This window comes from Adiantum capillus-veneris, chromosome 22, assembly GCF_014529385.1.
Source record: "Adiantum capillus-veneris isolate H3 chromosome 22, ASM1452938v2, whole genome shotgun sequence".
In the NCBI taxonomy this organism is placed as follows: Eukaryota; Viridiplantae; Streptophyta; class Polypodiopsida; order Polypodiales; family Pteridaceae; genus Adiantum; species Adiantum capillus-veneris.
In genome coordinates, this window is record NC_140952.1 from 71266841 (window position 1) to 71291154 (window position 24314).

Genomic DNA, 24314 nt, shown 5'->3' on the forward strand with positions numbered 1-24314 from the left:
GGGCTGATATACTATTTTTTGCAATAGCATCTTGTTGTGTAAATTCAAAAAAGATAAGAAATTTACCCTATGGGTGTTGGAAGGATCTGCTTCTTTTGGGTTTCCAGGTTACACACTATGGTTGTTCATGGTCTTTTCTTTAGAAAGGATGGGATATACATTACACTTATTTTTTCATGTACTCAGGAGGATGTTGCTCATATGATAGCTTTGGATATTATTATGGAACTAGCTCTTTAAACATAGTTTAAACAATTTTTAAAACTTCAAGGTACGGAGTATGGCTTGGCTTTTTTTGCAGCACTCCTTGTTACTTGGACTGCTTAAAGAGATGCATATGGTTAAAGATGTATGGTTTGGAATCCACTTCATTGTGAGAGGTTTCTACCCTAAAAACAAGCTTTAAATGAGTTTGTCTTTTTATAAAAACTATAATTGGAAAAATTCTATAAAAAACTTCATTTGGTGGAGCTTTCAGAACTAATAAAACTGTTGAAAGTATATGAAGGGGGGATTCTGACACTTGGATTAGAAAGGGTGATGGCCTTCTAATCAAAACGATACTCTTTTACTAAATTCTTTGGGATTCTTTAAAAATAAGAGAAATCACAATTTTTTGGACTAATCTTGTGAAGGTTTTAAAAATTTTGTATGATGGACATGGATAACAAGTGGTATAGTCCTTCGATACCTGTAAAACACATCCAAGGCTAACTGAATTGTTGTCTTGTTTGGATGGATGCAGGTAAGGACTCTATCTTATCTTGGAAGGTTTTTTTGACTTTGGCAAGCTGTCCTACACTGGATGGAACACTCACTTATGATTTGGGAAGTTCTTTTACTATCTGCATACTGAAAGGGGATCTCTTTCCGACAAACATTGTACTTAAATGATTCTAATACTGAATTGTTTTTGTACTTATCTATTCTTTGTTCCATTGCCAGCTGTCTTTTGAATGTAAAAGTTCAATTATGTCTTATTATCTCAGATTTAACAGCTACACACACATCCTATACATAAGGTTTTTCTTTCTAGAGAATCGGGGATGCTGGCTTTGGATGTTTTCTTTGAAATTGAGTTCTAAGTTGGACCCACAGTGTGTAATCCCCTGACGGATTGACTGATGTTAGGTGGTTCTTCATAGAATCTATTTCTGGTCCCCTGCTCACCACTATTATAGTCCTTGACTTTGCCGGTTTAAGGTTTGCAGGCCCATAAATTACAGTTACTATTTCTACTTTTATTTATGTTTATACCGTTCCTTTTTTCAAGACTGCTTACCCTATAGAAAGACAGACCGCATGTTCACTAATCACAACCCTGAGAATCATGCAAAGATTCTCGAACAAATTAAGTTATACCTTAAGGACCGTAAACCAAAGAATGCTTTGGCAGTTAGAACTAGACCCTTCCTCTCTAGGAAGGCCAAAAATTGTATTACTTACTATGGTAAGTATAAGTGAACCTCACCTCACTTTTTTGAAAAATTGCAGACTCTTGCTCTCTTACAAGGATTGGAATTGTCCTCGGTGCCCCTCTTAGTGGCCACATATCTTGTACTCAGATGTATTAGCAGCTTGGATGCTTCTCAACTAATTTATGATTCAGCTCTTACCTTTGACAAGAATTTATGATTCGGCTCTTACCTTTGACAAGAAATTATATGTCTTACATATGCTGTCTTTTAATGATTGGGTCAAAATTTTGGCAACTCTGGTTAAAGACTTCATGAAAGGGGTGAATTTAATTGCCCATTACATATCCCAACTTCCCCTACTCGCCTCACAATACCAGCAAGAGCTTGCCCTATTCTCCTCCGCTGTCTGGTGCTGATCTGTCTAACTTTCTAAGGAAGTTATGTGGTCTCAATCCCTCTTTTGTCTTTGCACCGGCTACTCCAACCATTCCACAAACTGATGGAATCGTTTGTCGGGATAGTGCAGCCCTTGAAGCAGTTAAGGAATTTCAGAGTAATGACTCTAACCTCCTAGAGATGGTGCCTAAAATATCCAAAGTTTTCCTTGTCTTACTTGGTAGACAAATTGAAATTGAATCCCTTGGGGTTGACCATCAGCTTTGAGTCCTGCCCAACAAAGCTTTCTTAGCACCCATTTTGAGTGAAACTTGGGTTTACCTTGCCAACCTCCCTGCCTCTACTGTAGAAGACTGCAGACTCAAGATTCTAAAAGGAGGGCAATTCTGGACAAAGGGGAGCTTATCAAAGCACCCTTCAATCTCAATCTCATTGACCACTCCAAGTGCCCCTCCAATACTGGCCTCTATATCCGTACCAAAGGAAACATGGAATTTGCCAAGAGTAATCCAGATTTTTATACTGAATCCATACGGAATGTCTTTCGACCTTATGTAAAATGTGCCTGCAAATTTCTTGACCCTAAAGACTCTTGTGAATCCAACATCATGTGGTTCGATCACACCATTTGGTTTATTCTCAACCATTTGGACTTACTCTTCCCAAAAAAACCTGTGGATTTTCACCTCTCCCTCATTTGCTCTTGGTTAGGCGGCCAAGCTAAGCAAATTGTTATTGTGCAGATTGCCTTTAACATTTTCCGTGGACTAATGCTGGATGTCTTGAAGGAGTTAAAATATGATGAACCCAGAATTTACTTGACTACTTATGCTAACTTTAAAGGTGTTAAGATCATCACTTGTTTACTTAAACCTTGTATTGATGAGGATGACTCCCTTGCTCTCAAAATATCCAACTCTTTGATTAACCCCAACTCCTTCACTTCCTTTCTAACACCTAGTTCATCCTCTAACCGGGGAAAAGTCCGTAGCTATACAAGGGGAAGAGGCAGGTCTCTCCCCATCAGGAACTTCCCTGAATTTTAAACCTTGGTGATATCGCAGGCTAGTACAAGTCCTTGCGAAAGAAGAACTCTCAAAGTGGATCCAGACAATGGACTCATCTACATACACTGTCTCTTTCACAATGTACTCCTCGATTGGATTCAACCAAAAAATCTTTTTTGTGAGTGCTTTGATCTGGTTTTTGGAAATCACAAACTACTCAATAATATTCTCATAGGATGGAAGTATTAGCATCCCATAAAGAAGTTAATTTACAGTAATGACTTTCTTCGGTAGGATTCTGTTCCCCATTGTACATGCTTTTAGTTTACCACCTTTTGCAGGAATTTTGAGGCTCATGGTAATCATGTTTGCACCTGTGATCTTAGCATTATTGAAAATACTAAAGTACGTAGAGTTTTGGCCAAAGGGCTCAATCATATACCTAACTTTCCCAAAAACCCTTACCTTGCTCTATCAACTGTACTAAGCTGCCTCACTGACCTTGGCAGTGCTCTCCGACTGGAGATGACAGTCCTACCGGACTTAAGGGAAGTTGTGAAGGAACTTCCCTTAAGTCCTGTATAAGGGAAGTTGTGAAGGAATGCTTCCTTCAAAAAGTATCACAACTACCTAAAAAATGGATATCCTTTGATGACTCCTGGCTTACATCTCAGCTAACTTTTGATTTTCAAAAAATCTCCGATAAATGGTTTGTTGTCGGGCTTGACAAAAGCTCTAACTGTCCCACTATTATATGCAAAAACCTTGCTTGGAAGGTCGCTCGTAATCGAGTATCTGGTAAGGAATTCTGTAGTATTAAATCTCCACTACAAACGGTTACCAATAAAATTGCTAAACACTTAGGGAATCTAAGCTACTCTATTTTGAACACTAAGTTACCTGTTTTATTTCCCACTTATCAATTTCATAAGCATAAGTTTAGATGGATATCTGATGCCTCCAATAGTACTTTTACTGATATCACCAAGGATATTACTTCATGCCTTGACCTTATACTATCCTAATTTGAGCTTATTTGTGCCACTAAACAGAAAATCTGCAAGGACTTCTTACATATTCAATACAATCCCTTTTGGCTTACAAAAAACTCTACAAAAGTCTCACTTAATCTTCCTCAGAAAATCTTCCACATTTTTACTGGTGACATTACACAATGTTACGAAAACATTCCCCTTGAAGGGGATCTTGGCCTTAAGACTATTCTTGCCAAGGTGATTAAAATAGCTTTCTCCAATGCTAGAAAAAAGAAACTTTTTTACATCTCTCTTTCCAATAAACCCAGGTGGATTAAAGTATCTCACTCCTTACACTCCTTACACTTTAATGAAGAAAAGCTTTGCTTTTACATCTCATGGCTACTGTGCTGGCTACTGTGTAACTGCACTATAGTTTCAAGCGGTCTTTGCTTTAACCAATGCCTAGGCATCCCCATAGGATTCTCACGCTCTCCACTTAAGTGTAATATTTACCTTGCTTTTTTTGAATACAAGTGGTGTCTCAAAACCATGGAGTCATACAAAAATAAGCTTTCACAGTTCATACATACCTATAGATATATGGATGACTTACTTAGTGTCAACAATAGAGACTTCCTCAAAGAAATTTATCTGATTTATCCTCACTGCCTTAAAATTGAACCCACTTCTCTCCATAAGATCATCACACCCAATGGGACTTTTTGCACATCAGTCCAATTCCTTAACCTTTCTATCTCCCTTGTTTGTTTGGAAAAGGGATCTCTTGAAACTACCACTTGTAGAATTCATAAAAAAGAATAGCAATAGGCCTCATAAGGCTGCTATTAGCTCATGTATCAGCCTACTACACTTAATCTACTATTCTTCCGCTAATTCTTTCCTTGCCTAGGAGGAGGTTTATCTACTGATCAAAAAGTATTGCCTTAACGGGTTTAATAGAAACCAGATCGGTAACACTATTACCCAGGCTCTCACCCAACATAGTTTGCCTGTGCTACACTTAAACAAGAGAATCTCATTTCTCTAATGAGGTAGTAGGCCCATACACAATGGGTCTAATATCAACCCATTGTGTATGGCGCCTAGGTTAGGGTGGGCACACACACACACACACACACACACACACACACACACACACACACACACACACACACACACACACACACACACACACATATACACACTGTGTTACTTTAGTACTCTTGGTATTTTCTTTTAGCTTAAAAAAAAGGGGGGACCACACATAAACCTAGCCCTTGGATCGGGACCTGTTGGGGTTGGTTTTTTTGATAATTACACACACACACAATTGGGTTACTTTATTAGTTCTTTTTTTGATAATTACACACACACAATTGGGCTACTTTATTAGTTCTTGACCTATTTTCTCTTATTAAAAGAGAGCTTCAGAATATTTTTTGAGCCTCCTCTATGGGATTTAAAAACCCTTTGTTAAAAAATAAAAAGCCTGATAAGGCATTGGCTAGAACGATTATCTTTTACCTTGGGTGAAACCCTGTCGTGAATACTCTGGATTACCTCCCATGGCACCGTGCAGGTGGCTTCATTTTCTTTGCTAGAGATCTCCCTAATGCTTGGAAATATGAGCGATTCGGAGTTATTGCAACCTCCCTCCCTGCTCTATTTAAAGATGAGGGCGCATCTCTACCCCTCACTTAGTTTTGGTTGTACTCTGCTTGATTGCTTGAAACTAGTTACTGCGTTTCTGATACAAAGCATGGAGCTCTTTACTCAAGTTACTCAGGACGGTCGCTGTTATTTCTTGCTTTACTTATTGCATACTTAGGATTCTTTCCGCATGGGTTAACACTCTGTACGGAGGATGTTTTGTTGAAAAATTTGGTGGTCTCCTCCTGCAATCTTTATGAACCCAGGCATGGGGGTTATTTTGCATTGTATGATTACCAAATGGTGCATTAAAATAACTGCTTATGGTTCCAAAAATCCACCCCATGGCCGGTGGTCAGAGCATATGGATGATTAAGGGTGGTTTTTTTTGCCCTGGTAACCAGTACAAATTGGGTTACTTTCTTGTCTTGCTTACTAATCTCATAAAAAACTCTTGATGTTGAGAAAAAGAGGGGGTGTGTGGTGCTCTACCCTCTGCACACCGGCTTATTGTTGGTTCTGGTTGAATTACTTACTGTCACGATTTTGGTACTTGGCTTATACTAAATGACCGTAATGGCGCATCATAACATGACTCAGTGGCTATGGCAATATGGCGGTTACAAAAATGAGGCTATTACTTTGGTTTCACCTTGGTAAGGAAAACTGCCGAAAAGGTATTGGGTTACGAATTTTTTGCGACTGTTCCCTAACTCGGACCGATTTACTATTTTTTGCATTAGCATCTTGTTGTGTAATTCAAGAAAGATAAAAAGTTCACCCTATGGGTGTTGGAAGGATCTGCTTCTTTTGGGTTTCCAGGTTACACACTATGGTTGTTCATGGTCTTTTCTTTAGAATGGATGGGATATACATTACAATTATTTTTTCATGTACTCAGGAGGATGTTGCTCATATGATAGCTTTGGATATTATTATGGAACTAACACTTTAAACATAGTTTAAACAATTTTTAAAACTTCAAGGCATGGAGTATGGCTTGGCTTTTTTTGCAACACTCCTTGTTACTTGGGTTCCTTAAAGAGATGTATATGGTTAAAGATGTATGGTTTGGAATCCACTTCATTGTGATAGGTTTCTAACCAAAGAATAAGTTTTAATTGAGCTTGTCTTTTTTATAAAAACTATAATTGGAATTTTTTTATAAAAAACTTCATTTGGTGGAGCTTTCAGGACTGATAAAACTGCTGAAAGTATATGAAGGGGGGATTTTGACACTTGGATTAGAAGGAGTGATGGCCTTCTAATGAAAACGATACTCTTTTACTAAATTCTTTGGGATTCTTTAAAAATAAGAGAAATCACAATTATTTGGACTAAGCTTGTGAAGGTTTTAAAAATTTTGTAAGATGGACATGGATAACAACTGGTATAGTCCATCGACACTTGTAAAACACATCCAAGGCTAACTGAATTTTTGTCTTGTTTGGATGGATGCAGGTAAGGACTCTATCTTATCTTGGAAGGTTCTTTTGACTTTGGCAAGCCGTCCTACACTGGATGGAACACTCATTTATGATTTGGGAAGTTCTTTTACTATGTGCATACTGAAAGGGGATCTCTTTCCGACAAACATTGTACTTAAATGATTCTAATACTGAATTATTTTTGTACTTATCTATTCTTTGTTCCATTGCCAGATGTTAATTGCAATAGATTGCATGGAGTGGAAGTGAAATATTTTCACATCATGTGGATTATTCATCTAAGATATTTTGAGTATGTGCAAAATGTAGATGTGAGAGAAGTATAAAGAAGGGAATTTTGACTCCCAAGCCCTATTCTTGCCCGTAGACAATAAGGATACTACGGGGAGAGACGTACTTGTAGCTAGATTTCGTAGAGAGAATGAGCTTCCAAGAGTAAGAGATTTGTGAAGATATGGCTACTCACCGTGTGCATTAGCATAGATCTCAAAGAAAGTTGCTCATAGCTTTGGCATAGTGTTGTAGATTGAATGTCTTTAATAAAGCAATAAGGGCGCAAGAGAGATGGAGATGGGGATAGAGATAGAAGTATAAGTAGAGATAGAGGTAAGGGTGGGTGTAAAATTAGAAGTGGATAATAGCTATTTTTGGGAATAGATTTGGAGATAGACATATAGGTGGGCTATAGATGAAAAACAAAACAACGAGAAACCAATAAGAATCATAAAGCAAAACACACCTTATTTGAGAAAACCCTTTGGGAGTTATTTTTCAATTTGATAGAGAGAGAAGGAGAGGGAAGAATTCAAGCCTTGAATGATGCACCAAATTCAAGTCCTTCTTTGATTAGAGTTGATCTTACAAGGAATGCTTACAAGATTGGCTAATCCTCCTCAAAGGGCAAATTCAGGGCTTAAATTTATATTTATGGTTAAGTACAATTAGGCATTATTCCTCTCACCTTCTATTGAATGATTTTCAAGGAAGAAGAGGTCCCCTTTTATAGGTGAAGGGAACCACCAAGGTTTACACAAGAAAGAGAGGAGCCAGTGTAAACAAGAGCTGGCAAAGCTTGAAATGGTTTGTCCCTACATGATGTGGGCAGATGAGGGTCCACCGTTTTGAGAATATATATAAAAATAAGTAAAAAAAATTTAGCTCATGGGATATGACCTCTAGTCTATATGTTTTGTCAACTTGGAGGGGAACTATGTGGAAAAAAATAATCAAAATAGTATATCTTTCTGGCAGCAAAAGTAATGTGGTCTCCTTAGCCTAGACTTCAATTTGATTCCCATGGACACCTCACGCAATATAAAAGGATGACATTTCTCCTTGACAAAGTTTTGTAAGCATCCTTTCAATAATGGATTAATATAGGTGCATCTTTGAAGATTATGCAAGCTAGTGTCCCACTAGAATTTGATACCTTCCTAGTAGCTATAAAAAGGAAATATAAGAAAAATACATAGAAAATATATACATTGGAAATCACACTGGCTATACAATCTAGCTAGAGTGTGAGATGAAAATGGGATGGTAGAAAAAAGCAACAATGTCTTTTATCTAGTTAAAGAAATATAACTGTTGATGCTTTTTTCCACAATACTTTCTAACATAAAAGTAAGAATATGTTACCCTTGAGATAAATACTAGGATGGGATAGAAATCTTATCCTTATACTTAGAAATACATATGTACATTATGAAAAATATACTTATGCATCAAAAATTCACAAAATAAATCTCCTAGCATTCATTCCCACTATGTATGTGTCACAACACGACATCGACTTTTGTCGTGCCAGAGAGGAAAAAAATGTTAGTGCATTAACCAAGTAACAATCACATACCTTGCACTTATTGATGTTTATACAATACACAATGATTTTATGGTATAATAAACTAGTGAGTAGAGATTAACTACTTTCCAATGGTTTCACATTGGAGAACTAAGAAAAGTGAACTTCAATGCTATAATACTTTGGTACTAGGTTTACCACCTTAAGTTTAGAAAAAATGTGTTTACTACCATAAGGGATGCACTTATTAGTTGAAAGGACAATGTATAATGAGTTGCGTAGAAGAGCCTATTTCACGATGGAAACAATTGAAAGAAATTCAAATTGTGAGCTCCATCTCCTATGCTATTCCAGGATTTTGAATCAAAATTATGTCAAAGTATACCTTTTAAGGAAAAAATGAGTATGTCATCAAGTATTCGATTAGGTTTCCACAATCTTGGAGAAATATAAATCTTTTCAAACATCTTAAATACATAAGTGAAGGAGGGTGATTTTAGGAAATGAAATGACCCATGAAAGTGGAAATTCATTTTTTTAATTCATGTCCATATAAAAAGGTGGTCAATTGTGCTTTGATACATTTTTATTTTTCTTCTTCTTTACCGTTGCTTTAGCTTTTTACTCTATTTAGAGTTTCCTTGCACTATGTAGCTAGTGAGTTTTTTTTGTTTGAAGCCATTAATAAATCAAATAGTGGAGACGATAAAATAAATTTATTCAAGTCCCTTGTTTTGGGTGGTTTAGGCAAATTGGGTTCCTTTGGCTTCAAATAGACTATGTTGCTGCACTAAAGGATGTTTTCCCCAAGCCTTCTTTGATGACATTGCACTCCACCTTATTCTTCTCTTGGAACCCTTTCTAGAGCCCAATCATCTTGTTTCTATAGCTATAAAGTTTCTTGAGTTATGGAAAGACTATCAAGTCAAATTACAGTGAAAGGGTGTTCTCTTTAGGAATATCTGATAATGGCTTTGCATCTCCTTGAGGAATTGGTAGAATCCATGTTTCTCAGAGCTCTTGATCGAACTTTTCCACCTCAGTGTCAAGATTATGTATCCTTTGTTTGGTGTCTAGATCTTTTTGTACCATGGAGACCACCAAAATTGTCCTCCATGGTATCCTTTTTTTGGTGTATATATTTGTATATATCATGGAGGTCACCCAAGTTGTCTTTGTATTCGTGATTTTTTTTTGGTTTGGATCCTCCTACAACCCTTTGATTTTCACTTCATAGGCCTGGTTAGCTGTTGGTTTGGAGGTCAAGGGTACTACCAATGCCTTTTGTTTTTGGCTTCCCTTGCACCCAAGATCTCTTGCTGAATGATTTTTCAATGTAGTATTGAGCCTCTAAAAGTTCATCCAGCTCCGAATGCCATGAAATTTTTTGCCCCTTCTCTTCTTCACAATAGTAGGTTTTTGTCTTAAAGTTTCTTGGGGAGTGTCCATAGTAGCTTGCAACTCTTTCTCCTATAGGAGTAACTTGTGTCGCACAAGATAAGCTCTTTTTAATCCTTTGTGTGGACCAAATTAATCTCAATCATCTCCTTGAGGACTTCTATAGTATCTTTTGATTTTTGATTAAGCTCAACCATCTCATTACTTGTGTAATAGCCACGTTGTCAGCTCATTATAAGGTTTTGTACTTTTTGATTCCCTTTTTGTGATAGCCAACTTTGCTTAAGCTTCCAAATCAATGCTGTTGGTGTAGAAAGAACTTGGACTGAGGCTATAGTAGATTGTCCCATCGTGGTTGTCTTGTGTTCTCATGTGGAGTCTCCATTGCTATTGAAATAACTTGAACACTCATGAATCGTGGTGTAGATTCTTCAAACATGTTTTTATTAGTAGCTTAATTCTCTTTAAGTAGATCTCCTTTTGTTGGTTCACCTTTATTGTTCAAATCTTCTTGATCATCATCTCCTTCTAGTACTTCTTTTTGCCAAGTAGGTTGTGGATAGAGTATGCTATTATCTTTCTCATGATGTTCTTTGATTCCATCACCACCTTCCTATTGGGTTTTCTCAAATGTTTGAGTATCTTTCATGGTTATCTTGTGTTCTCATGTGGAGTCTCCATTGCTATTGAAATACCTTGAACACTCATGAATCGTGGTGTAGATTCTTCAAACATGTTTTTATTAGTAGCTTAATTCTCTTTAAGTAGATCTCCTTTTGTTGGTTCACCTTTATTGTTCAAATCTTCTTGATCATCATCTCCTTCTAGTACTTCTTTTTGCCAAGTAGGTTGTGGATAGAGTATGCTATTATGTTTCTCATGATGTTCTTTGATTCCATCACCACCTTCCTATTGGGTTTTCTCAAATGTTTGAGTATATTTCATGGTGGCTCTAGGTGATAAGGGGTTGTTATTTCCTCCCTCTCCCTCATCACTTTGTTGTCTTGATCTCTTTGGATTTTCTCTTCATTAGATTTAGCTTTCATCTCTTAATTTCTTTGAGCTCGCTCTTGTTGGATATGTAGATTTTCTCGTGCAAGTCTTTTTTCTTCTTCCTTGATCTTCAACTATGTTGCAGATTTGCAATACAGTTTATACGTGAATAATGGGTGTTTTATACGCTTGCCCCTATTGCAACTATATTATTCAAAGACACATCATCCTTTTTTAGATCCTTGCATATTTACTTATAGCTTGAGCTAGGTTGTATCATCAATATAATATCAATCTATATATATGTAAAAAAGCTTGGAGCAAGGCTCCACGTGGCTGCAAATCTTGTAGCCACTGCCTCATTGTAGCTTATTTTTCTCCTCCATGTCCATGCTAGTTGCCATCATGGATTCTTTCCTTGGGTTGCGGGCATAGTCTGTCCTACCACTGAGTCGCACATTGGCATCCTTTACCCCATGTCGGATGGCATTCCACTTATGGCATCCCGTAGCCCGAGAGCATCCCACCTGATCATAAAAATGCTACTTTCTCTTGTCACTCTGGGTCCTTGGCATGCTTGCATAGGGTAATCTCTCTCTTTGATATCACAAACTCTGGGTCTTGGGCATGCTTGCGTAGGGTAATCTCTCTCTCTCTCTCTCTTTCTCATCTCACAAACACACACAATGCACACTATAGGCTTCTTTGTTATGGTGCCATATTGAGCTGCAGGTGGCTGATAAAGAAGATTGAGACGCAACTTGATCTAGGTTGGTTGCATGTGGGTTGTGGTCCCACGCCTCTGCACCCACACATGCTATCTCACTTGCATCTTTAACCAACTTTGTTCTCTCTCTCTCTCTCTCTCTCTCTCTCTCTCTCTCTCTCTCTCTCTCTCTCTCTCTCTCTCTCTCTCTCTCTCTCTCTCTCTCTCCTCTCTCTCTCTCTCTCTCTCTCTCTCTCTCTCTCTCTCTCTATCTATCTATCTCTCTCTCTCTCTCCCCCCCCCCCCCCCCCCCCCCCCCCCCCCCCCCCCCCGTCGATTGTAAGAGTTCCTTCCTCAAAATCCTTGCACAGAGTCTTCCTCTCCCTCTATGATTCTTTGTAAGTTTTGGGCATAGAGTGTCCCCCTCCCTCAATGACTCTTTGTCAATTTCAGTTCATTTGGAGTTTGATGATGCTATATTGATTTGTGCATGTTTATACTTTGAAATGCAAAGCTGTTGATCTCTTCATGACTATGATTTGATTTTGAAAGTTATCATTTTAAATTTGTGAATGTGTGCAACATAGAAATGCCTCCAACCTTCAACTTTATGAAGAAAACCTTATGTACTTTATGAACCAATGTATCTTTGTTAGGAGAATGAATACCAATATTTCTAAAGTGGTATTCTCTTTTTTCTGTAGTTTTGTGTAATGATAGGAGAAACCCCTTCTCTACACCAATCTATGCAACTGCAAAAGAGTCCATGTCATCTCCCAAAGCAAGGGGTGAAAATCTTGAAACCTAGGCTTTGCAATTGGATTGCATAACTTCAAATAGCTGGGCCATATTATCCCTCTCAAACCCCTCAAAGTAAGTCACATCGTTTAAGTACCTAGGCGAAGAAGAAAAACAATCAACTTGCCAAAGAGGTCAGGACTCTTGATGGAAGCCAAGCAACCCACCATGCCCATATTGTTCCAATGACCAATGTAGATGCAAGAGGTGATTTGGAGCTGTTTTAGGATGGCGAAACAAATCATATGCATATCCATAAATACTAATCAAAGCTACAATAATCCAGACTGATGGTATAGAAACAATACCATGAGACCTCACGCATAGATCTCTCCACCAACACCCCCCCCCACACACACACACACACACACACACAATATATATATATATGACATAATGATATCTCTCTCTGATATCTCGCACATACACGCACACATGCACACTCACACATACAATATATATAATATACATACCATTGGCATATCCACCTGAAAAATAACTAGCATGAAAGGGCACAATTTTTTAGTAAAAACTCGCACTTAAAAAATAAAGAAATAAAAATGGACACCATGCCACTAGAAGTCTACTAATCCTTTACCATGACACAGGCAACTACATCATTAGGAGATGAATGATGGACGGGACAAGAGACGGAAGCTGGCTCAAAGCAGATCATAACTGGTGTTTTAATAAAAACATGCCGTATGGTTTTTTTTTAATCATTTCCAGTATGTAACAATTTTTTCCTTTGTGTGGAATTCATCAAAGAATGTACAAAACCTTTGAATACATAAAAATCCCTAGTGTGTCAAAGATAATATCTTTTAGTATTTTGCAATACTGGTGGTAAGGGATAATCTTATATGGCTAATGATTATTTTTAGCAACGTTTGGTTGGTGGCTCTACATTCCCAAAAATAAGAAACTCACATGGCTCAGTTAATGCAGCGCTTGCAGTGTTTTTATATAAATAAACACTGCGCATGAGTCTGGAATGTACACGATGCTGCGTGGCTTTGTAGAAAACACACACACATAGTGTATTATCAACTACTAGCGATAGTGATCACATATACTCTACATAAACTACCCCTTGGGCTACAACAAGCGAACACTCCATGAGTTGATAGTAACTTGAATAAAAAGATTTTTGACCACATACGAACCTTGACATCTAGTGTTGAATTTAGCATCAAACCTATTGTCAAGTCGATTGTCATACCTTAACACCAGCCCACCTTCCTTGATCCCCTTGTCTTTGACCTTCTTATCAAGCTTCTCCTTTGCTTGCATAGCCTTTCTCTTGTAGCACTTGTAAGTTGCTTCTCTTTTCCACTCAAGCTCAACTAAGGTAAGAAGTCAATCCACCCATGCATCTTGATCTCCTCCCGTCCCTCTATTGTGGAGTGGCATTGTTGGAATCTTGAGCTTGATAGGCTGCAAAGTCTCTTGACCATAGACCAATTGAAATGGTGTGAACTCCATGGCTTCCCTATATGTGGTTCGATACGCCCACAAGGCACCATCCAAGAAGTCATCCCACAACTTTGTCTTGTTTTTCACCATCTTTCTAATGATTCTTGCAATGACACCATTAGCCTTCTCCACCAAACCATTTGATTGCGGGTAGTAGGGTGTGCTATGATGATGGATAATGTGAAGCTCTTCACAAACTTCAGTGAGAGTAAACCCTTCCTGAACCCTGGACCATTATCAGAAACAATCTCCAAAGGAGTGCCAAATCTACAACAAATATTAGTGTAGACAAACCTGCTCATTGTTTTTCCATTTACCCTTGCCACACTTTGAGCCTCTACCCACCTAGTCATGTAATCTACAACCACTAGAATGTAGAGTTTACCATTTTTTAAAGGTAGAGGACCCATAGCATCAATGTCCCACTTTTCAAAGGGTCCATCTGCAAGCACTATTTGCCTTGGACCATGCACCAACCTTCTATTCCCATTCACTTGACAGTTGTGACAGCTTTTACACCAATGTTGGACATCCACGTGCAGGCTTGGGGTATGTTTGGCCAAACATACCCCGCAAGAAAAATATTCTTCACAGTTAACTCTTGAGCAAAATGACCACCACATGCCTCTTCATGCAAACCTTTTAGAATGGCTGGAATTTCCTCGATAGTTGGTACTCTTCTACACACTTGATCCTTCCATTTTTGATAATGGGAGCCTTTTAGGAAGAGATAAATGCTTGCCTTCTTGATGAGTCTCCTCTTAGGAGATTTTGTGAAGTCTTGTGGAAACTTTTCCTCCAAAATGTAGCCAATAATGGGAGCCAATGACTCCAATCCCTGGTATCTAAACTTCCTCCCGCAAACATGAGAGAAAGCAGCATGAGTTCTACTTCCATGTAGCCTCTCTCCAAAGCATTCATGACCCTACTAGTAAAGTAGATGGGTCGCATCCTCGTACTGTGGGGGTCTTGTTGTAATAAATTGCTCCAATGGTTTCCTTCCCAACACTAGAGCTAACAAAGAATGTGTACCCAACAAGGAGGCATGAGTGTTGGTAGCTCTGACAAAATGACTTTAATGTTACAAAAGTACTCTTCAAGCTCATAAGTATATGTCCCATTTCATTCACTTAGCCTCAGAGTTACTTCACCCTTTGCAAAAGTTGACTCCACAGGTAGAACTTCACTTTTTGAATGAATGAGATAACCTCCTTGAGATTCTTAGGTGATGGTAACTCAATAAGAGCCTTTGCCTTTGAAGGATCCACTTCGATGCCTTTGTAAGAAACTTTACGACCAAGCAAGATCACTTCATCCTCACCTATGTGGCACTTGTTGTGGCTGAGTTGACCTCCCATGTCATAGAGCTTCTTCAGTCCTTCTTCTACCCTCTGTAGATGCAACAATTTTGAGCTATAAATACAAAAATCATCAATGAACACCCTAATTGACTTTCCAAAGAATGCTTGAAACACCATGTTCATGAAGCATTGGAAAGTTGCAGGAGCATTTGTCAGGCCAAATGGCATGACTCTGAAAGCATAACAACCCCAAGGAGTGATGAAGGTTGTTTTTAACTGATCTTCTAATGTGATACCTATTTGAAAGTAGCTTGAGTAGCCATCACACACAATGTACTTCTCATGACCAGCTACCTCATTTAGTATCTCATCCTGAAATGGCAGGGGAAAGTGATCTCTTTTTATTGCCTCATTCAATGGACGATAATCCACACACACCCTCCATTTGCCATTGAGTGACAACAACGAGAGAGACCCACTCTCAATTCTCCAATGGATAAATGAAACCTGATGCTAGAAGCTTTCTTACCTCCTTGAGTAGAGCCTGCTTCTTGATAACTCCTAGCCTTTAGAGCTTCTAAGCTTTAGGTGTGGCCTCAGGCTTTAACTCAATCCTATGTTGAACAACATCTAATCCACACACATCCGTGCAGTCTTTAGCAAAAAGCCTAGGAAAATTCCTTAACACACATTTGAATTGCTCTCTTTCATCCTTTGTAAGTGTTGTAGACAACATACCTTCTAACATTCCTTCATATTGCACATTTTGGTTCTTTTGAGGACCTACCTCTTCCAAGCCTTGACAAGAGGTGTCTTGGTTGCTTGGCTTAAATCTTACCCCCATGACTTTGATGGAACACTCCTCTTCAGTAATGCTACCGCTACTTTATTCTTCTGAAGTGCTATTGGTCCAATCTTCCTCCATCGCACTTCGAGATGATTCTTCATAGAGCTCCTCTTGGCGTTGCTCGTTCATATCAAAGACAACCTTCTTATGATTTTCATTCCTGCAAATTAACTTTCCACTCTCCCAATCCTGCAAAGCTTGCATTTTCATTAGCTATGGTCTTCTTAGGATAAATGGGTAACCATCTCCTTTCGTAGACATAACATAGAAATACATGGTCTTATTAATGTCAAAGGCCTCCACAATAACATTTTTACAAATGCCTATGCACCTAGCCTTGCTATTGTTTTCCATTTTTACTTTGATTTTAGGTGTCTCATGGATGTGCATGCTTAGTCTCAGCATGAGTCCATCTGTCATGATGCAAATCTGTGCACCCCCATCCACTATGCCTTTCTTAACTAGCCTTCCTTTGATGTAACAGTCTAGCACCGATGTAATGTCCTCATTCATTTTAGCTTGTGAAATTTTTAAAATAGGCACACTCTCTTTTACCTTTCTCCTAGTGCTAATTGCCTTTCTTAAATCCCTCCTAACTTGTGGACATAATTCAAGAAACTGAGGCCATGAGATATCAGGACCCTTACCTCTCATGTTTTCCAACAAGTTGTAGCCATACCATGTCCAAGAGGGAAGCCTTGGAGGTTGATATGACGTCGATTCCTCTCGGCTTCCTTGGTCTCCTTTGCCTTCTTGCCTTGTCCATGGTCACTTGTGATGTGAATCCTTCTTTCTCCTTACCTTTTCCATAGCCACACTTAATGCCATTTGCTTCCATGTCAATATCATTTGAATTTGTCACCTACCACATGCACATTTGGATCTGGCAAAGGTGGAACTCCTTCCACTCCTCATGGAGGTGGTCTTGCTCCATTCGGCCTTTGTAGAAGCCTTTGTTGTTGACCAATTCCTTCACCTGCATTCATCACTATGTAGTTCAAGTTATGTCTCCCTGGCTCCCCATGGAGCCAAGGACAATTATACATCCCATGCCTAGATTCCTTGCAATTCCAACATTGTAGTACTTGCCTAGGTTGTGGCTCACACTCCTTTCTTTGTTTGTCCCTTGAGACCTACAGCTTGTGCAAGATGAATTAACAATCTTTTTAAGGATTCATTTAACTTTTCAATCACCTCAACTGTTACCTCAAGAATCTCCCTAGATGTTGATGCTTGCAATTTTCCCTTGGGTCTAGGCCCCTCTACCTCACACCTTAGGCACTTGAGTTTTTTATACTTCTCAGTGGCCCTAGTTTCAGCTGCATCAAAGGTAGTAGGTGCACCCACCTGATCTTGAGCATGGGAAAGAGACCACCGGCTAATGAACCTCTCCTTCTTTAGGAACTCTGCACCATCACTAGGGTTAGTAACATTTCTCACCCATATAGCCCATATACGTAGAAACTCTTGTTTATACATGTAGCAGTCATCCAAGTCTTTTTGCTTGTGAGAAACGGTATCTTGCCACAGCTTTTGAATATTTTGGGGGTCAAAGAAGTATCACTTGAAATGATCAATGACTTCCTTATAGTTTCCCTTAACTTCTTGAGATGGAGAGTCAAACCAGGTGCTAACATCCTTCCTCAGAACCACCTCAAACATTTCTAGGCATTCATCATCTCTATCACTCGTTTTATGCGGCAAGCCATTTTGAAATTTTCTAGAAATAGCTCGGCATCTTCGCCAAGCTCTCCAAAAAAGAGAGGATATCCTGACATTTGGCGTTGGGCCTCCATTGAATCGATTTCAAAGTGACACATGGTTTTTTTCAAAAGATTTTACACAATAATGTTTTCTAAATTGCAATCAATTCTACAACAAAACAAATTTATGCACATCAAATGATCTATGATAGTCAACAAGAGGCAGGATGACAGGGTTTGATGATGTAAGAATTTCTCCTACTCTTTGGGCACCAAACATGAACACCATACGTTGTTGAAAATGGATCTTTCTAATTATTGCAACGTTTATTCTAATGTGTGGAGTGAAATGCAAGGGAAAAACCTCTATCCTGGCCATTATCCATAATCTATGCATGACCTAATGATTAAAATAAAACAAAAATATAGACGTTCAAACAAAGTTCGTACCTAATGAGAGGCAAAATAAAAGGATTTATTGAAGCGTTTATCTCGATGAACCTAAGAGGGCCCAAAATTCTATCAATTACTTGTTGCAATTGCAACTTAGTACTAGAAATAATGTGTACTTTTTTCCTTGCAATTGCAACTTAGTACTAGAAATAATGTGTACCTTTTTCCTTGAAATGAGAATGAAAGGATCATACAAATTATCGTGATTCATGCAAGCTACTTGAGTATTCTAAAGGTTGAACCTACACAAAAACATACACAGGACGTCCTCAGTGGGGGCACCAAAATTGAGGCGGTCCGGGGTGGGCAACAAGAGAGGCGACCTCTAATCACCCCTCAAGACTCCCGGGCTGCTCAATTGGGGTTGGGAAAACCACAAGCAAGAAAAAGCAACAACAAACCCACAACCAAACAAGTGAAGGGGCACCACCTAGTGATGGAATGCAAACTAGGATGCAAGAGAGATTTTGTTATGACAAAGAAGAGGTGCGATAAAACACACACAAACGATCTCACACCAAGACACACACCAAATGGCACAAGAGAGAGTCAGAGAAAAGGGAAGAAAGAGAGAGAGGAATGGAGTTTGTGCAAATACTTGATTGACAACTTGCAAGGTAAGGCTGTATGCTATCACTCTATCACATAGCTTGCATAAACTGAACCAAAAATTAGTGAATGATAAACATTGCTAGCACACACACATTGTCTTAGGGTGTGGAAAACCTCTCACCGCAGAACCCTCTTACAATGAACAAGAACTTGGCATTGAAAACACACTAATCACTTTCTCAAACAAGCTCAAATGGCAAAACTTAAAAGTTACGAGTCACCTTGCTTTCACCAAACCACGCAGCACAAGTGAAAGGATGATGATTCTAGAACCAAGACACGCTTTTGAAGCACCAAAATCTCAATTGTTGATAGTGGAAGAGCATGTAAAATAGTGGTTTGAGATAGGGCACTCACACTCTCTCACTTGAAATGTGTCTCATAAAAGATTCTCTCACACCAAGTGCGGAACTCACAAAGTGGTTGCTACATCTAAGTCTCTCCTCATGCCTATAGTGTTGGGGTGCTATGTGAAGCTTGGAGAGTTACAAGAAGGAGAGGGGCCTATTTATAGGTTGGAGACCCCTCATAAGATTATTGTAAATCCTAATTTACAAGCTAAAAAATTAGGATCATGAGTTTTTCTGAATATCAAAACATTGTGGGCCTTCTTTGTCTACTTGCATTATTGATGGTAGATAAGATGAAAATAAAGTTTTAAGGGGAGAGAGAGAGAGAGAGAGAGAGAGAGAGAGAGAGCACGCGAGAGTTTTATTATATGTACATGTCTAGAGGAGGAGGTGCTTTTTAGAGTTGGGTTAGTGGGTGTTTGTGTTAGTAGGTCAATAGTTAGTGTTGACAATCACTCAAAAAAGTTAGCAATATATTTACAGGGGGTAAAATGACTTGACGGATGAGAAAAGAGGGGTGAATGAGATGGGTGTACCCTTGAGATGGTGAATCCTTGAGGAATCTTGGACTCACCTGTGCGTATATTGTCGAAAGTGACCGCTGTTCTGTGACCGCTGTTCTTCTTCTTTTTCTTTTCATGCCGCCACCATAGTTGAATCACCACAAAGGCAATGAGGGTTTTGTTGATGAAAAAACCCCATTTTGTAAAGATTAAGTATGGTTAGGTTTCTGATTTTTCATGCATTCTTATAGAATAAAATTGTGAAATGGGAGTAATAGAGAGAGATATGGAGGTGGTGGATGTAGATAGAGCTTCAAAAGAGAGCTATGGGTGTGAGAGGGGAGGCTAATGGTGAGGAGGGTGAGAGAAAACCATGGAAGTTTCATGTTTGAGTGAGGAATAGAGAGAAATGAGTGTGTGTGTGTGTGTGTGTGTGTGTGTGTGGAAGTAGGAAAGGAGGTGAGAGAAGACTATGGTCTACTTGTGAGAAAAGTGGGCAGATTAGGGTCCACCAAAAAAATCCTATCTCACCGGTGAGAGGTTTTGAGGTGATTATTCAGCTCTTGGTCCAAATTTTGTCTTTTAACCACCTCTTCAAATTTTTGAGTGAAGATGGATATAAAAAATTCCACCAAATTGCCAATTTTTCTTCACAAAAAAGTCTTCAGTGGCCCCCCTTTTGTTGAATTTTCATAACCCTTCTTGCATGAGAGCATGACCTAATAGATTCTTAGGGGTTTGAAAATATGCATGGTTGTGGATTATGCATAAATATAATATATGGATATGATGAAAAAAACAAGATAGTATATATAAACAATTTATGGAATCTAGAATACCGTAGCTATATAAATAAATAAATATATATATATATATATAAATAAAGAGAATCAAATGAGAAGGGTCCTTATTTGGTTTTATTGATGTATATTTATCTACAAGAGATAAGGAAAAATACCTGTAGAAAATAGCAATTTAGTGAAAGGCAATGACATATGGTGAAAGGTAATTTTTTGAGGTTTTTCCTTGAAGTGGATTCACAAAATAAATAATAAAAGCTTATATAAAATGATTTTCAATAGAATACATGGTAAGGAAGATCATGGTAATGGTGAGTAAATGTACATAGCAAACTTAGGTAAATAACACACACCTATGCATACATATCTAAATAAATACCAAAAACACTTTATAATAAAAAATCCTTACATTTAAGCCCTATTTACAATGAGATACTTATATACAAAAGGGCCATAATATATTTGGATTTTATTTCCATTTATTTATTTGTCTCAATTAGCCGAATGACTAGCTAAGTGAGGGTTTTTAAGGAGATATGGAAAAAGTCCCCTAACTCACACTCACACACGCCTATGTACAATATAAAGGTAGGGATAGCCACAGTGTTTGGGTGATTTTGATAGGGTGAGGTAGCTCAATATGGCAATTTTGGACAGCCAAAAAACGGTTATCAATGCATTTACCAAACCAAAGGGTATTCTGGGGTAGGCAAACAACCCCATGGAAAAATGAAATTAGTCTTCAATTGGTCCTCCAAAGCAATACCAATTTGAAAGTACCCTCAGAAGCCTTCCATAATCAAATACCTCTCATGCCTTGCCACTTGGTTTAAAACCTCATCTTGGAATGGCAAGGGGTAATGGTTCCACTTTGTAGGAGCATTCAATGGTTTTTAATCTACACACACTCTCCACTTTCCAGTTTTTGGGGGTAATCACAACAAGAGAAACCCAATCAAACTCTTGCACTGTATAAATGATACTTGCTTTGAGTAGCTTGCTAATTTTTTGCCACAAAGCCTCCTTTTGAATCCCCCCGGCCTTCGTAGCTTTTGTGCCCTTGGTTTGTATCCTTCTTTGAGGAAAATTTGATGCTCCATCCCTTTGGCTCCCGTAGGTCCTTGTATACTCTCTAGAAAATAGGTTGGGATATGATGCATACAGATCCACATAGCCCTTGTTTTCCTACTTAGTCAAATAGCCACCCAAAATATTCTCTATCTGTACTGCATCCACACCAAAAATCAAAGATTTCATACATTCCTTACAACTGGGGGAGTATATGGTGACTCCAAACAAGTCCGTGTCAACCTTCAGCAAGTCTTCGTCGCTTTCTTCCTCTTCTGTACTAATAGAACCCTTCTCATATGTTGACTCTAATTTGTACTCATAGCTGGTGCTCACATCACCTCCATCACCTTCTACCACATGATGAAAGAGGTTTTCCCTATTCTTCAAATCAAGTACCACCTATCCCCATTCTCTTTTTTTGGTAGAGTGAAAACCCCTTTCCCAATCTTTCTTAGCTCCAATTGCAAGCAGCCATGGCCTCCCCAAAATGATAGGGTAAGCAGTCTCCCTTGAGTTCATCACAAAAAAAACTCAATGAGGCACTCATTTCCAATTACCTTTACCTTCACATTCTGAGCCACCCCCAAACTCCTTGTGTTGGCATGGTTGGCCATCCTCATTTGCACACTAGACTTGACCACCACTTTGATACCTATGTCCTTTGTAGCGGCCTTTGTCAGGACACAAACCTATGCCCCACCATCAATGTATACATATATCTGCATCTTCTTTATGATTAAAACATCAAAGATAGGAAGACAATCTATTGGATTCCCTACCCTTAGAGCCAAATTTTGTACCACATGCACATCACCTCAAACCCGTGGAAGTAACCTCATGCTGACACTGGTAGACCATTGCCTCCTTAATTTGGGATTAATGCTAATAGCTGCCCATATGTAATGTTAGCCTTTTGACTTTTGACATCACTCACCAGGTCATATTTCGGATGAACCTGGGCAACAAGCTAAAAATCCAATTGCTTGACCTTGCAACAACGTCTTCTTTTGATCATCTCTGGATACTCTATGCCTTTATACACCTCCTCTTTGCCTTTATAAGCTCTGGGCTCCCACCAAATATTTGTCTCCCTTTCTCCTTGTGCTCTTTTACTGGCCAAAAAATCCACATCTTGCTTATATAAACCGATGATATTGACCCTATGACCTTCATCGTTACCTGGCAGAGCTGGTGGTACAAATTCTCAGCTACAGATTGCTCTCTTTGACAATCAAATAGCCCTTGCCCTCTGCCTTTACCAAACAATTGGTACATACATCCTCTGTTCGGATGCGAGCAATCTGGAGCATAGCGATCTTCTTTCCCACAATTGTAACATCCACCAGATTTTCCTCTACTTGCCCTTGGCCGCCCTTTGTCCATCACACTTAAATGAAGCTCTTACATTTTCTCAGATAAATCTTGAACAATACGTATCCAATGTTGAGGAATGGATTCCATGACCCTATTTTCTCAATTTTCCACTTGGAATTCATCCCTTGGACTATGAAGCGGACATGAAGACATCACTTCATACCTCAATGCGCCTTGCTCATTCTTCTTCTTGATTTTTCTATTCTTTGCTCGTGCAATTGCAACAACACCATTGTAATGCCCTGGACTCTCAAAGTCCACCATTCTTTGCACTTTAGGATGCAAACACACCATGAATTTGTCCAGCTAGAAGTACTCCCCATTGGCCAATTTCATAGCATTTGCTAACTCTACCCATGGACCTGCTTCTTCCCCTTTCTAGCACAGACTCAGTTTAGCTATGCCAACCTACACAAGTGCACAATTAAAACATGCATAGTCATGGATGGCCACAAGATAAGGCTCAAAATCAAGGTTTTGGTGGATCAACTTTTGATTCCAACCCACATTCATCAAGACATCAACAAACACAATGCAAATGGACATACGCACAAATTGTCAAATCAGGTTTGCAATGATTTATTGTGACTTTTTTACAAACTTCATTGAAAACTATGATTATCAAGGTAAAGGTTATCCACTGAATCTCAAGGTAGATTATATCTATTGAATCTCAAGGTATATGCTAGATTTTATTCTGGTTAGTCTTGCATAGCTAGTGGATTTCCCTCATCCGTCACTTTGATTCAAATGTTTGCAATACTTGTACACTATACATTAATATACCTACTTATTGTTATGATAATTCAAATTCTTAGCGGCTCACTTAATTTTCATGAGAATGGTTCCAAATGAGAGACTTTTGTAATATAATACTGATCAAGGTTTTGTGTCACTATCTCTGTGTTATGTAGCTAAGGAGCCTGAATTGCATTTTTTGGTAAGAAGGTTGATGGCTTTTTTATACTTTTTGAACACACATGATTTTTGGAAGATTCCAACACCAACATATGCCACATCAAGAAAAGGAGGTACGTGTCCTATAAACTTTTTATGCCTTTTTGAAGAAAATTTATATGCCTTTGTAACGGGAAATGATGGTAATTATCTTTCTTGAAACCATTAGCCCTTTGTTTGCTATATATGTAATCATGAAGAATTTGGGATTTGAGCTCTCTAGTTATAATTTGTGCTACTCTTGAAGTAGATCCAGCCCTTGTACATAAAACCTG